Source organism: Eleutherodactylus coqui, chromosome 5 (assembly GCF_035609145.1).
Source record: "Eleutherodactylus coqui strain aEleCoq1 chromosome 5, aEleCoq1.hap1, whole genome shotgun sequence".
NCBI classification, from domain to species: domain Eukaryota; kingdom Metazoa; phylum Chordata; class Amphibia; order Anura; family Eleutherodactylidae; genus Eleutherodactylus; species Eleutherodactylus coqui.
In genome coordinates, this window is record NC_089841.1 from 241,669,236 (window position 1) to 241,682,772 (window position 13,537).

General features: G+C 38.5%; 1 protein-coding gene across 1 annotated transcript in view; it reads left to right on the plus strand.

Annotated features, from left to right (window-relative positions):
• GRIN3A (glutamate ionotropic receptor NMDA type subunit 3A) overlaps nt 1-13,537 on the plus strand; it is a 349,904-nt gene that overhangs the window by 273,437 nt on the left and 62,930 nt on the right. The window lies entirely within an intron of this gene.

The window sequence follows — 13,537 nt, forward strand, 5'->3', positions numbered from 1 at the left end:
CACGCTAAGGCCCACTTCACATGTAGCGTAAATGCTGCAGGATTTCAACAGTGGATTTTGCTGCGGAAATTACGCAGCATTTTTTAAATCTCCTCCTTATGGCTTATAAGGAGGAGATTAAAAAAATCTTCACATTGAGTGAAACATTTCCGCAACAAATCCGCAGCATTGTTAAAAACCACTGTAGATTCTAAGTCCGCAGCATACCTGTTTGTGCTGCGGAATTTAACCCTTGAAGTATGCTAAGATGCCATTAAGAAAAAAGTTTGGTACCGTGTTAGCCAGTAGAGCAAAGTGTGATTGTTCTCAGTGAGAGAAACCAAGTAATCTTGTAGATATGATAGCTTTTAATGGCTAACAAAAACATGATGTTACAGCAAGCTTTCTAACCAGAAGAAGAACCCTAAGTAGGTTGGAAAGCTCGTTATAACATCAGGTCTGGGAACAATCACAAAAACAGCAATAAAATGGAGACCTAGATGAAACCGTAGGCTTGAGGGCTTAAACACATGAGCGTGTTTTAGTCCCATTAAATAATTTAAATGGTTTGTTTTCACTATCGTGATTCAGGTGCGTTAATACTACGCACGAGATAGGACTTGCCCTTTCTTTCTCACACAGTTTTTCTATGTCTGAGAAAGTTATGGCAGGACCTATCTTCCGAATTTTCTTTCAAACTTGTACGCACTATGGCTTTAAATGATAAAAAAAGAAAAACCTGGTACATGCACTAATAGACTAGTAGCGGCGAGTGTATTAGTGCATGCTCCCATGTGTTTAAGCCCTTAATGTGTGAAATGGAGACAACTTTCATTTCCAGTTTTCTTATGACCACTTTGGTCACAAGGTTTCTGTCTTTTGAGGTGTATAGAAAAGTTCACAAACCAGTTTTCATCTGTATTGTTTTATTTACCCAATGGGTCACCCAGTGGATCAACTCTCACCATTTTTGTCCATCAAGTACAGCTTCTTTTAACTGACAAATAGTCATGCCACTGTCTGCCATGATTGTGTCTAACCAGCGAGTTCTTTGATGACCTCTTCTTCACTGTCAAATTCCAGCATAATGTCCTTTTCCAGTCCATTAGCTTGCATGATGTGTCCAAAATAGGAACTTTGTTTGAAATCTTCGCCTCTAGGGACACAATCTAGTACTTCCTTGTTAGTGATTTTCTATTCGGCACATATACTATTGGGCTAAACCTGTGCTTTCCCAATAGAAAAAAATACAAACACAAAAAAGAAATTATGTAGCTGGTTTTAGAAAATGGCCATAAAAGGTCCATGTGATTAGCCCTATAGATTTACATTAGTTCTATATTACAGTTCCTTCAACATGGACCTAATGTGGAGCAGAAATACACTCTTCTGAAAGTGGACTGTTTAACAACAGCTAGAAATCCAAATGTTGGAGAAAACTGATCTATTTAGTTATAACACAAGTCACCGAGGAAGAGGTGTCTAAATCAAGTAGAAAGCCCTTCACAGAAACAGATAGAATTTGACAAAGGAAATATTTCCCAACTCAAGGCTTCATTGATCTCATTTCATGCTTCAAGCCTTGGATTGGGAAATATTTCCTTTCTCCCTTTTCAAATTGGACCAATGAATAAATAATTGGGTATCCGTTTTTTGTATTTAGGTTGGTGCTTTGTAGCCCTTATTTTAGATATCTTAATAAAATTTAGTTTTGGGGATTTGTCTTTTTCTGTGAAGGGATTTAGTTATAACAGGACTATTTCCAACTAACTCCAACCGAGTCTAGAAGACTGTTCACTGAGAAGGAGAAATACAGCACATACTGTAATGTAACATCTTGCATCAATTAACGGAGTAATGTATTTTCCATCATTTTCTGCTATGCAAAACACGGACAAAAGAATATTTCAATAAATGAATTTTTCATATGCCATAATTTATCATCACCTATTCATGAACAGTGTAATGATTCGGCAGCCTTCAGTTGGGGATGATAATAAGGTAAGTCATTAGACAATTTGCATGGTAAATGATCACTTTTTTATCAAAATATTTGTGTTTTTAATTTGGGAAATTAGCTGGCATAATTTGTAGATTAAGTTCTGAAAGCTAATTTATTATCACCAATTAGGTTTCCACTTATTTTCCTGACAGCAATAAAATTTAGATTTATTTTTATAGTTGTTATGTTGTCCTCTGAGCTCAGCCTAGTTAACCAATTAATTCTTCCTTCACATACACTTTTTTGTAGCAGTGTTTTTGAGCTTGGAAATATCACTATGAAATTCATGTTTTTTTCGCAATCACATTTTTCGGTGGTTGTGTTGGTAAACTATTTTTTCAGGCACTTTTTTTCCTATAAAGAAGTCTATGGGAAAACACCTTAAGGGTACTGTCATGTCCAAGCAGAATGCACTGGATCCGTAAACCTCAAATACTACGCAAACACACACCACTGAGGTAAACAATTAGGAAAACCGTCACAAGGAAAACACTGTCCCTAAAGACCCTTACCCAAGGAAGGGACTTGTCTATGTGCAGATAACCCGCCATGATAAGGGTGAACCTGACCAGGTACCTGGGCCATCAGCAGACCCTATGTGGGATAGGAGAAGACCACAGAAAACAAGATGAAAAAGATAATAACCACAATACTTAACTTTGAGAAGATTCAGGCAAACAGGAGATCCAGGACCTAGCACTGACTTCTATCCCAGTCAAAGGAAGATTGAAATTCAACAGCACTAAGCTATGCACAAGGCCAGGTTATATAGTCCTGACAAATTACCCACAGGTGAGGCCCAGGAAGTAGTGCAACAGGTAGGCTCACAAGTGCAGAATTTTCCACAATGGAAAAAAACACAGTGGACTTTGGTGCAGATTTGTTGCAAATTTTTTTTTGCTGCAAAAGGTTCACAGTAAATCCACCCCATAGGGTTTGTTCGCACAGAGGAAACCAAAATGGATTTTTCAGAGCGGACTCTACTTCTAAGGAGGACTCCAGGCAACCGTATTCTTGTGCGTTTTTGCACATGCAAAATTTCACACTGCCCAGAGAGTAAAACCCATTGTTTTCAATGAACTAAGCAATTTTTAGGGAAATTAAAGGGGTTGTCCCGAGAAAGCAAATGGGGGGTAAGCACTTCTGTATGGCCATATTAATGCACTTTGTAATATACATCGTGCATTAAATATGAGCCATACAGAAGTTATTCACTTACCCACTCCGTTGCTGGCGTCCCCGTCTCCATGGTGCCGTCTAATTTCAGCGTCTAATCTCCCGATTAGACGCGCTTGCGCAGAAGGGTCTTCTCCCTTCTCTTGGGTCTCGGCACGAGCAGAGTTCTGGCTCTGCCCCCTTCTACGCATCATCGCGTAGCTCCGCCCCGTCACGTGTGCCGATTCCAGCCAATCAGGAGGCTGGAATCGGCAATGGACCGCACAGAGCCCACGGTGCACATTGGAGAAGACCCGCGGTGCATCGTGGGTGAAGATCCCGGCGGCCATCTTAGTAAGGTAAGTAAGAAGTCGCCGCAGCGCGGGGATTCGGGTAAGTACTAAACGTTTTTTTTTTTAAACACATGCATCGGGTTTGTCTCGCGCCGAACGGGGGGCCTATTGAATAAAAAAACAAACGTTTCGGCACGGGACAACCCCTTTAATAACACCGGGTACTACTTAGGCTGCGCAACCTTTTCTATCACGGAGCGGTTGTGTCCCATGCCGATGTCAACAGTCCTCGGTTAATGATATATTTCACTTTCTAATAGTTACGCATGATGTCTTTTTTTTACCATATATTATACCTTGAAATGTAATGATTTTTAAATCTACGTTGCAACGCAATTTTAGATCCAGTAGGCCATGAAAATGATAATCTAATATCCACAGAAATGGAATAAGAGAAACTTATTAATCCTGCCACAGAAATAACACTTGGAGGGTATTATTTAGCCCTCCTAAGTATACCATAAAGTCTCAAAGTGTTCTGGGGATATCCCTCATGCTGCTATGTGGAAAGCATTTTTGACACTCAGTGTCACATTTGGTGATGCCTTTATGCAGATGGTAATGTGTCCAGCGGAATGGCCCACTACCCTGTCCCGTTGGAAAGCACCATGGGACGCAGTGTTATGCCAGGTGATGTCATCGCACACATGGGAATCTCCCAGTGATGACAACACATAGCCGATCATAACATCCTTTACTATATGAAACATTAGAACGCGCCACCAGAGAGTGGCATCTCGGGGAGATGCATAAAGATGGGAAAAGGACAAACACGGATTATAATAAGATCATTTGTATGCGGGTGACGTCATCCAAGTGGCCGATCCCGATAGGATGCCGACACGCCCCCCACATACTGTTAAGTGTATTACACACTATAAAAGAGAGTCTTTCTCTACCAGTAAGCATGCTTTAGAAAGGTGGCCCTTTTGCAGCCAGGAGACACATTGCTATTTCATTTTGTATGTATGTACTGATTCCTTGGACCAATAAGATATTTGATTGAAGACCCTGGACGATACCCACTTCTTTCTGTTTGGAATCGGTTGGGGTAGTCTCAAGAACAGAGACCTCCCACAATAGAAAGTTCATTGAACTATACCTATTGTCCCAAAATAATCCTCTGTACTAATCCTAATGAGCACAGGACCAATTTTTTTCTTAATTTGTGTGATACTTTTTTTAAAATTTGGGGGTGATTTGGATATATGACATATATACCCTTAAGCTGTGAAATTAGGCAGTGTCGGAATTATATCTGAATTGCTAATTGTTAAACTATTCAAGGATGAACCCTTGAAATTGGACCATAAATTCTGTAGCATTCCAATTATATCCAAGATATTGAAAAGAAGAACTACAGACAACCTGAAGCACACAAAGCTTCAACACATTTTTTTTTTTGAGAAGGTCACAATTGCATTTAATTAATTTTTCTTTTTTGATGGGAAATGTTCTCTGAATGCGCACTCTTCTTCCTGTTACTCTGGTAATGGTGACTGGGATAATGCACGATGAATCCCGAACTCAGCTAAAAAATGGTAGTCCTTATCTAATAATGAGGCTACATATTATTTCATACCAATGACTTAATTTTAAATATTTCAACTTTCGATGAGATCTGTATGTCGTTGTCTCGGCACCCATGGACAACTTCCCCTAACTTGCTCAGTACAGCAGGTGTGGGTGATTTGCTTTGGTCCACTACATTCCTTCAAATCCAACAGGACACAACAAAAAACAGCTTGAATTCAGTCACCATTACTTCCATTGATTGCAGGTGTGTTCTGTGAATGTCTCCTGTGAAAAAGATTTTAGACAGGATAATCCATCACGTAAATGAGTATACAAATCCCATGTAAGGCGCAAGCAGCATCAACAGTAGTTTCTTGAACTTCAGCTGCATTGCTCACTATGTAATTTTAAATGAACTGTATTGGACTTTATAGTCACGCACAGGGAGATGCACTTCGTTTTATCAATGTATGTAAAATGAAGAAATAAAAAGTAGGTATTGTGTTTCTGCTTTACGGCTTTAACCGATATCAATTATAAACCAGGTTTGCAAATTTCCAACATTGTTTAATTTACACCCAGTAAGAAGGATAACCAGACATGAATAACCATAGAGCGTGAATATAGCACACGGACCCCAGGGACAACACAAGTCAATGACGTGCCAGAAGAAGTGTTAAACCTTTTCGCTCTAATGTCAAAACAAGTCAAGAAAGGCATTTATAAACAAGAATGTCCTGAGAAGTTCCTGCATAACTAAACATTGGATTTTCTTAAAAGTTTATTTATCCTTTGAAAACCGGGTAGTTGCATCCAGACCCTAATAGAGCAATACTATGGAAATGTACTTGCCTTAAAACTTTTCAGTCATAGAAAAAAATGACAGTAGGTTACTTGTAATTTGTTTGTATGCATTCTCCATTCCTGATTTGCAATAACCTTGTGAAATAGGTGTTTAAATTGTTATGGTTTTGTTCATTCCATAAACTCATGAGGACATTGACCTTGCATATGCAAATGGATTTATACTACCTTCATCTGTCTGCATGCAGATGATCTCCATTTCACCACTGTACTTATGGCTGGGTTCATACTTTTTTTCCCCTGTGCAACAGATCTACAGTGATTGGAAAACTGATGATAAATTGACACGTCTGCACATGTTTCCATCATTTTTTGAAATCTGTCTCCCATTGACTTTAATAATATAGAGGAATCTGATCATGAGTTTACGGGGAGACTAGATGCCCTTCTAGAGTGCTATGATATTACGGGATACAGGGATTAAATACCCAGCGGGGTTGTTTCCGGGTCTTAGAGGAACTACTTCCTCTTAGTTCCTACTTAGTAGGAACTTTCAAAACGTTGATTCAGGGATTATTCTGACTGCCATTATGAAGTCGGGAAGGAAATTTTCCCTCCAAATGGGCTAAATTGGCTTCTGCCTCATTGGGTTTTTTTTGCCTTCCTCTGGATCAACAAGGGGGTGGGTGGAAACAGGCTGAACTAGATGGACATTGTCTCCTTTTGGCCTAACATACTATAAAGGAACTTAAAAAGACTGATACAGTTTTGAGTACCGATTGGCATAAAAACTAAAAGAATCCAATAAATAAGGACTGCAAAAATGAACACATATTAAGGGCAGCTTCAAACGGATGTATTTTCATACTTTTTTGTGCATACAAGAATTGTGTGTACAAAACACAGAATAGAATCCATTCATTTCAATGGGTTCATTCTCATTTACTACTTTTGCATGGGCAGGTGGACCTACTCTATTGGGAAATCGTTGGGAGGTGCGCAACTGTGCATGCACTTCCATGACAAAGCAAACACATCTGGACCTTATTAGGCTAAGTAGCCTTTTAAATCAGGGCGGGTCACGCATATATGAATTGGAGCTGCATTCACAAAAAACTACAGTTCTAACTCTAGACGCACATGAAAATCAAACTCGTTCACTGTACAAACACATTACATTGGAGGCAAGTGTATTTGTGCAGATGCTTGTCTGAAGCCGCCCTGAGTAACATAAATCCAGTTTGCTTCTTCAGGGAGATTTACTCATTTTGTATCGTATGTGTTCGCCGTGTGTGTGTCCTAGTATCAACAATTACTAAACCAAATATGACAGCTCCTGCAGTTGGATGTTTAACCCCTTGAGTGGCGGGTTTCCTACCACCCTGTCGTGCCCACCAGGGCAGGTTTTTTAAAATGGTCTAATCATTGAATTTCAACTAATTTTGCAGTTGCGTCTCAAGAGCCATAACTTTTTCATTTTTCCATTGACATGGGTATATAAGGGCTTGTTTTTTGCGGGACAAGCTGTGATTTTTTAAACAGGAGGGAGGAAAAAAAGAAATGGGGAAAAAAGAAAAAAAGGGGCCATGTCATTAAGGGGTTAAATAATGTATTAACTTCCTTCTCTGGGTCATTATGACGCACGGATACCACATGTGTGATTGTATTTCTGATTTTTTTACAAAGTAAAGGGAGACAAGTGTTTTTATAATTTTTTTTAAATAATTTTTTAACTTTTTTTTTTTTTCTGTCCCTTTAGGGGACTTCCACAGGGACCCATCAGGACCCCCTGATCACATTCCGGGGGTCTGATGGTGACAGCCCTTTACATGCTGCAGTGACAGCCCTTTACATGCTGCAGTCACATAGACTGCAGCATGTAAAGGGTTAACACAGCAGAGATCGGAGGTTTTCTCTGATCTCTGCTGTAAGAGCTAGTACCTAGCTGTCCTCTGACAGCTGACAACCAGCTCTCCCTGCCACAGAGACCATCGGCTTGCTTCTGACAAGCCGATGGTCTCTATGGCAACCTGTAAACAAAGCAGGACATTGCCGATATGCCGGCAATATCTTCTGCTGGTTTTTCAAAGCCCTTGCTTTGTTCTCTGTGGGACTGTGCAGGCAGAGCGCACTGTCACAGCTTGTGGCATTGTGCTCTGCAGCTCCCATAGTGATACATAGCCCGGAAATCTTCCGGGCTATGTCGCTATGAGCAGTGGAGCTCGTCCCGGAAAATTTCCGGGCGTGCCACTCAAGGGGTTAATCACTATCTATCTATATACACAAACACACACACAGCCCTACAGATACCCGTTTGTTTGTATTAATAAAGCTTCAGACAGTCACATGACCATGATACCGGGCATGACGACGTCATCATGCCTATCGACTGTGCATGGTGACTTCACCACGGCAAGAGCCATACGCTCACTCCCTCTAACTCAATGGAACGCAATTGGGCATGGTGATGGAAAAAACATGCTATCTAGGTGATTAGACAGAGAGAGGGGGGCTTCCCTCTGTCTTCATTGGCCCACCACAAATGCCAATGGGTAACCATGGCAGCCAGAGGCTTAGGAAAGGCCCCCAGGCATGTCATAGCTGTATGCCTATTAGGTGGTGACTTAAGCAAGATTGCTTAGTTATTTTAGACGTGCGCTGAATATACCAAATATCATATTGTAACATCTCTAATGGGTGCAAATAAATAACAGAATAAATGTTAATAAAGTTTATTTAAAAAATTGACAGTTTAAAAAAAAAACTAACACTTTTTTTATTTTGTAGTGAAGAAAAATAAACCATACACACACACAGTATCACTGTAAACATCATGGCCCATATAATTACCTTCATACTGTCACTGAACAAATCCCATTGTACTGTGACCAAAATTATCAAAAGCAGTACTATATAAGGGCCAAAATATATCGCCACACCATGATCACCACCACATTGTGACTAATACTATCATACTTTGTGATTTGAAACCACCCTTCAATATTATAACTCTCATATATCCTATGTCATGTGAGTATATAAGAGTTATGATATTAAGGGGTGGTTTCAAGTCACAAAGCCATAGAAGAATTTGGGAATATAAATTTATAACAACTTTTGACACATTCAATAGAGGGCTAAATTATTCATGAGGATTTATGTGTGAATGGGAGGTATGAGAATTGTATAACACAAATAACACTTTTGGCCTGGTGACCCCCCCAACAGTAATTCAGGGACCATAAACTTTCACTCCCTTATCAGTGTCTAGTTGCAAATGTTTGTTTCTGTTGCAGTATTTCTTGAAGTGCAAACCAATCACATCCATGTCTGTGCCTTGCATGTGTGTCATAGGTGTGTATAAATATGCATGCCTCTTTGGATCTATTTCATTTAAATCTGAAGAAGAAACCTGCGTTGGTTCTGAAGCTCGCTATAACATCATGTATTTTTGTTAGCCATTAAAAGGTATCATATCTACAAGATTACTTGGATTCTCTTGCTGAGAACAATCACATCCATAGTATGGATCTGTATTACGGACATGTTACAATATGCTTGTCTGAAATTGGTCTAAAGAGTAGATTCACATTAAAATGTACAAAGAACGTATCTGCTGAAAGTGCATGATCTCAACATGGACCAATATGTGTCAAGGTTTTTGAATGCAGAGAGTGCCAGGTAACATCAATAATATCAATAATATAGCCTATTAGTGATTGTAGTAATTGAATGCTCATGAGCTTACATCAAATGAAAAAAACAATACATCTGTCTGATGTCATATATTCAGTTTATCCTAGAATAAGTGAGTCATCTGTTCCATTTGTATTTGCATTTAATAGCTGCTTCACAATATATTCTATAAATAGCAAATGGTTTGTCTAATTTGCATAACAACCTAAACAAATCTTCAGAATTTTAAAAGCCAATCATTAAAGGTCACTTTAACGCGAAAAATTGCTAAATTAGTATGTGAAATTAACAGGCTGTTTTCTAAATACTTTCATTTATTCCCAGAATGACTTGCATACTTTTATGGCTAAGTAACTTTGCATAGCATTCAGGGGTTATTTACTAAATAACCCAAATACAGTATGTTGCACAAAGGAAATGAGCTAGAATTCTTTGCATCTTTGTTACAGCTGACATAGATGAAGAGCTAATATTTTTTACTTCTAGGTAAGGGTTTACGTACCATAGGGGCAAACCAAGTGGTGGCTTTGAGGCCATGGCGAGAGTAAGCCTAGTGATATTTGGTCTCACTTCCTTTTCCAGTACAGGACTGCCTTCTAAAGAGGAAACAATTTACTAAAAAACAAGGTGATTGTGAAATATCTAAAGGAGATCATAGAAAAAGAATGAAGGGGAAAATAAACACCAGACCCTTCTGTTCTGGGTGTCAAAATCCAGCACCTTAACAAGGGGCCCATTTTTATCTTTTGCTCTAGGGCCCCTTCTCTTCTATGTACGCCACTTCTTCTAGTGGTGCACAAGGTGATTATTTTTTGTTTCCTAGAGTACCTTTCCCCAAGATTCAGGCGCAGTGTTTTTTTCACAATACCCTCTGCGCACCGCATACTGTATACTTGTCATTTTTTTTTACCTCTACTTTCTTTATAATTTGTGAAAATTGTATTAACATTGACTAATATAATTTACTTATGAAGTGACTTATCTGTGTCTGCTTTCATTGTATTGATTGTGTATAAGTTTTGTCCTAGTCATGGAAAAAAGAATAGGACATGACCGCTACGTTTGAATATACCCTAGGAGTCACTGCTTTATTTAAGATGCCAATTGTCTCGCAGTATATGAACCAAGTTAGAACTAAGGCAGTTTTCATATTACAATGTTAGTGACGCATAAATAACAGAGAGAAAGAGGGGGTGGAAGAGAGGCTGAGCATAAAAGATATATACGAACTCTTTACATTCTTCCGGATAAAATATTGTATTGCATGCATTATATATTGAAGATAAAGAAAAAATATTCCATACTATTTACAGGAGGCTACCTGTAAAATGAGCACAACATTTGTAGTCTATAACTAACTTAGATGATTAGAACTATGACAATTAAAAATAGTAGCTAAATATAAGATAGACAGACAAATATGAGATAGATAGATAACTAGATAGAGAGATAACTAGATAGATAGACTTATAAAGAGAGAGATATGAGATAGATAGATATGAGATAAATATAAGATAGATAGATAGATAACTAGATACATAGATAACTAGATAGATAGATATGAGATAGATAGATAGATAGATAGATAGATATGAGATAGTTAGATAGATAGATAGATAGATAGATAGATAGGTAGATAGATAATGGATGGATAGATAGATAGGAGATAGATATGAGATAGTTAGATAGATAGATAGATAGATAGATAGATAGATAGATAGATAGATAGATAGATAGATAGAGTCTTCTTAAATTGTAAACACTGAGAAATAAGAAGAACTGGAATGCCATACGGAAATATTTTATTCATGTCCATATAGACGCATATATATCTATGCATGTAAACATGTCAAAACCTCAAAGCTCAAGATGTGATTTCTTGACAGTTTTTTTCTACGTTATCTATGAAAGATACCATAAAACATATACATCTCCTTTGTATTTCAATTCATCCCTTGAATAGTAGATTTCCTAACATATGGCTTGCTCAAACTGCAAACACAGAAGTGGGTGATTGATGATTCTTTTTGTCGGTTTAGGTACAAAATAATCTGTCCTAATTTAATGGGTATAGAAGCATACTAAAGTCACAGTTGTGAAATGGGCCTTAAAGCCCATTCAAATGGCAGTGTTTGGCCAGTATTTTGCCTCAATATTTGTAAGACTAATTCAAGGATGGGTCCAGAATACAGATGAGATACAAAACTTTTCATTATGCCATTTCTAAATTTCTGCCCCATCCCTAATTTAAGCCTACAAATAACGATGTAATATATTTACCAACTCAAATGAAGAAGATTTTTGCAGAAATTCCTATGACTGTCCTATGTGAGCACAGAAACTGTCAGTAGATTTTTGAATTTCAGTGGCCCGCTCGCACGTTGTCTGAGAAAGAAACCTCTCTTGATGCAGAAAATGAAAGCTATGTGCAACCTATAAATATACTAGAGCAAACACAAGTATATCAACTAGACTGTATCAAAAAAACAATAATATACACCTACAAATTAATACGCTCCAACACTGGAGTGAATATCAAGGGCCCATGATAAAGCCAGTGCGAAGAGTACAATGGGGCGCAGCTGTCATCTGGGTCTTTATTCTCCTATATGTCATTACATGTCATTTATGAGGTAGTTCTCCTGTCAAGTTGCTGGATCTTTATTGCACTTGCACTTTTCTATTCAGTTACTGATATAGTACTTTTTTTTATCATGTTTTGTGATTAATTATACCTGTGATGTGGTTTCAAATCAGTTTCCGTGCCATCTTTTATGTATTTTATGAGTTTTCATGATAAAGTATGTATAGTTTTACTCTTGTGTTGGAGTGTATTTATTTGTAGGTGTATAGAAAATGAAAGCTGCTTGGCTTAAATTGGCAAAAGACCGTGCTGCCAGATTGAAGAACAGAGGAAATGGGTAATTTTCTCAGACAAAATCGAGTTTAACCTGCATGGATCACATGGGAATTCAACTGTTTGGCCCCGAAGAGGAGACGAAGTTCATGTCCTTTCTAATGTTAAGCATCCAGTATCAGATGGTATGAGGATGCATTTTCGATAAAGGATTTGGACGCCTGGACTTAATGAAAGGTTCTGTAAATGCTGAGGCATATAAAACCCTTCTATAGAGGAAATTACTTCCCACTATTAGAAACCACTTTGGTGCTACCAGCAACTGCATCTTTCAAGATGAATCTGCATGATGTTATAGAGCCAAATGGGTAATTTATTGCGTAATTGTTCACTAGTATCTGTATTTAAAGTAGTGTTATAGTAAACCTATCTATTGTAATATAATATTGTTTTACCAGGTGAAAAACTGGCTAAGGGAAAACTTTATTGAAGTTGTAATCTGGCCTAGAAGCAGTTCAGATCTTAACCCTATAAAAAATTGTTGGAACAAGTTAGGCACCACTGTTATGGAGAAGAAGCCATCCACATCAAGGGAACTTCAGGATGCATTAATGTGTGTAGCATCATCAATTTAATCAAGAGTACATGCAAAATCTTGTTCTCTAAACGCTAGAGGGGGATCTACTAAATACCAGAACCGGCGGCTACTGTATCATTGTTTACCCTTTGCATAACATGTGACCTGTTACAAAATGGCTTTAATATAAAGTTTATTGCAGAATTTTGTACTCATTTTGCCATAGGCTAATAGCAGCTGGATGCATAGACTGTAGAGATGAGCGAGCATGCTCGGTAAGGGAAATTACTCGAACGAGCATCGGCATTTTTGAGTAACTGCCTGCTCGTCCGAAAAGATTTGGGGGTGGCGGTTGAGATCCCTCTCTCTCCCCTGACTCCCCCCTGCTCCTTCCCCCGCAACCCCCCACTCACCCCTGCTGCCCCCTCCCCCCCCGAATCTTTTCCGATGAGCAGGCAGTTACTCGAAAATGCCGATGCTCGCTCGAGTAATTTCCCTAACTGAGCATACTCGCTCATCTCTAATAGACTGGTACCTGTAATTTCAAAACATTCCTTGTATATTGCAATTAGCAGAATACTGATATTAAAAACATGATG